Consider the following 3,641-nt stretch of genomic DNA (forward strand, 5'->3'; position numbering starts at 1 on the left):
TCCTTCAATCATGATGGCACAATCTACCAACTCCTGGTAGTTGTTGAAACTTGCTACCATCAATTTCATGCTTAGTTCATCATTCAGTCCTTCCAGAAACTTCTCCTGCTTAGCTGCATCCATAGCAACGTCATCTGGGGCATAACGTGCTAACTTGCTGAAGTCGTCAACGTACTGGCCAACTGTCCTTCCTCCTTGGCGTAAGTTGCGAAACTCATGCTTCTTCATGGCCATAGCTCCTGCTGAAACATGGGCAGTGCGAAAAGCTTGCTGAAACTGATCCCATGTGACAGTGTCAACTGGGTAAGTGGCTGTGAAATTCTCCCACCATGCTGCCGCGGGTCCGTCAAGCTGATGTGCGGCAAACTTCACTTTCTCACCATCTGTGCATCCTACAGTGGTTAACTCCCTTCCTATCTTGCGGAGCCAATCGTCTGCTACTATTGGCTCGTGCTACTGGAAAACACCGGCGAATTCAGCCTAAGAAAACGGGCTAAGTGGTCAACAGGTGGTGGTGGTGGTGGTGGGTTGTTGTTGTTGTTCTGTTGGTTCTGGACTAACATCTGCATCAATTGATTCTGCTGCTGGATCAACTGAGTGAGCTCCGGTGGGAATCCATTGTCACGTCTCGGAGGCATCTGAGGGTTTAGAAAAGACGAGAATTAAGAATAGAGTGAGGTCTAAAGGGAAAACAGTACCCCAATGCACATGAGCAAATGCACACAAAATCACTTCATTCAATCAAACAAGGGCTTACAAACGGTCTAACTATCGCAAAAGTGCTTGACTATTGTGTTTACATGGGGAGAAATGCTACTACTATCTGGTGGTCATCTAGAAATTTGAACTGGTGGAAGACTCCATGATATCTGCTCCAGCTTCGTCTTCAAAGTCGGGTTCACTTGGATCCGAATCGGTGTCATCGATGATGATGTAGTTGTCCGGACATGCGACGTACTCGTCTTCCTCCTTGGATGCTAACTTCCTCTTGAGGTCTTCAATCTCCTGCTTAAGATCGCCATTGTATCTTGCTAGATCTACGATCTCGTCCATGTAGTCCTTGCGTGTAGACTTCAGTTCTCCTTCTAGCTCGATGATCCTTGCCTTTGCATTCTTCAACTCTATCATATCATTGCACATCTGGTTCTCGTGGCGTCGAATGTGTTGTTTTAACTCCTGGATGAAAGATGCAATGGATCTATCCTTCTTGGTGCTGACTAACTCCCATTGTTCATCTCGGCGTCTGCAAATCTGGTAGATAGTGTCCTTGAGGTCTTCTTGATAAATTTCTCCAATGCGTCCCATGGTGATATGAGCTGCCATGCTCCTTCCCAGACTCCAGGTTGGTGCATTGAAAACACTATCTATGGGCTTCGTGATTGGCGCGAATGTCCTTCCCGGAACATGAGCTTGAATCTTCCAGCGCTCCTCTTCAGGCAGAGTGGCGTTGAAGGTTCCCGTGAAGCTTGGTAATCCGATATTCAGGTACTTGGTGACTTCCTTCAGGTGAAATCCAAAAGGTGTGCCTTCATCCGGTTGGGCGTACTTAATCTTCGCGTTCGTCATCCTAATAGAGTAGAAAAGATGAGGAGTTAGAAAATGAGAAGAGAATGGTGTTCTATGGCTTTAACTTAGCGGTCGTGTCCTACAGTCAGCGTGTGCTCTGATACCATCTCTGTAGCGACCCGACCTGAATGGATCAAGTCTACTGTGCTCCGGTGTCATCCCTGGATCAGTAATGCTGACACCACACAGTACATCGAAGGATTTATAGCAGAGTGGCAATCACACACTTATTACATCGTTGTCTCAAAGAGAACTTATTACAATAAATATGGCTTAAGGCCATATAATAAGATAACAGCGGAAGACTCGGAAGATAAAATGGGTCCATCAACTCCAACGGCATCACTGAGTATAGAACCACGACCTAAAAGCACCTTACTCGTCGTCTGAAAAGTCTGCAACATGAAAGTTGCAGCCCAAAAACGGGTCAGCACATGGAATATGCTGGCAATGTAACACATAGAGAGTAATGGAATGAAACAGCTATACTATATGCATATATGGCTGGTGGAAAGCTCTATCGTTACAGTTTTGCGTAAAGCCAGTTTTTCCCTACTTCAAAGGAATAAATTTATTTAACTATCATGGTGGTTGTTAAACATCGAGAATGGTTGACAGCATTCCGATCCCAATTAAGTAATTAAAACCCAACAACATTAATTAGAAGTAACATGATGAGATTCACATGATATTCAAGTACTAGATACTCAAGTTGTCCATAACCGGGGACACGGCTAATCATGATAAGTTTGTACACTCTGCAGAGGTTTGCGCACTTTTCCCCACAAGACTCGATCGCCTCCGTTGGATTTCTCGCACTACATGGTGTTTGAGAAATGGATGACCGAGACACAGTCTTTCAGAAGCGCTAGCACCTTACGATTGGGTAGACCGTACCACCTACATCCCCTACATCTGCTAGTCTACCACTGTAAGAGTTCGCACGACTTAGTCGACTATGCCAGAGCCCATAATGGCTTGTGGCTGCACACGGAAGTTACTAGCATGAAATATCTTATGATCCCTTTGAGCCTGGGTGGCGGTCCGAAATAAAAAAAGGCAAGTCCTGATAGACATCAGGTGCCTCAATCCACCCAGATGTGTGTTTAAGTTGCCACCTTAGATAAACCATTAAAATTAACAAACTCACATCTGTCATGGATATCACTCACCCAATCCACGTCTACTAGCATAGCATGGCATAATAAGCAAACGTAGAAGTAACTCCCAAAGGTTTCATAATAAACAGGTAATAGGTACTACCTCATCTACTTCCCATCCCACAATTTAATTGGATCCTAACCATGCAATGTGTGAGGATTGATCTAATGCAATAAAACTGGGTTGCAGAAAAGGTATGATCAAAATGTTACTTGCCTTGCTGATGATCCGCGAGACCTAGGGTTTCGAAGTAACAAGCGGCGCAATCTGGGTGATCTATCGCAGACAAACAACAAGCACACAATAAGTACTCATCTAATGAACAGGTAAAACTTGAACAAGAGAACGAACCAGAAATTTCAACTTAAGAACTCCGGTTGCAAAGAAAAAAAAATCGAACCGAACAAAGAAACGGAAAACAAACGGCGGAAGAAACAACTCGGTTCTAGCAAGTTGAAACTAGGTCAAATTTTACCGTAGCAAAAACTTGTTTAAGTTGATTAGACGGAACGGCGGGTTCGAAACGAAACTCCAGGCGCTTGAATCACCTGATTCCGATAAACGAGCGGGAAGAAAGACTAGAACGAAGATCGGATCTGAGATCGCGATCGCGTAATAAGTCCGACGAAAAGAAAGGGATGAACGGTTAAACGAACGGGCATCGTTAACCGGGAAAAATCGGTGATCACGTTCATTGAGACGAACGGTCAGAAAGAAGAATGAAAACCGATCTAGTGTTTTCGGAAAAGAAACCGAAAAGAAAAACCGGAAAGAAAACGGAAAAGAAACGGAACGGTTCTTTTAAGAAACCCGAACCGAGGAAAAGAAGAGGCGGCGCGGGTACCTCGGGGGCTTAGGTGGCGGCGGCAGTAGCTAGGGGTGGCGGGGCTGGCACGCGGCTCGAGGCGGGAGGC

Source organism: Triticum dicoccoides, chromosome 6A, assembly GCF_002162155.2.
Source record: "Triticum dicoccoides isolate Atlit2015 ecotype Zavitan chromosome 6A, WEW_v2.0, whole genome shotgun sequence".
Lineage (NCBI taxonomy): Eukaryota > Viridiplantae > Streptophyta > Magnoliopsida > Poales > Poaceae > Triticum > Triticum dicoccoides.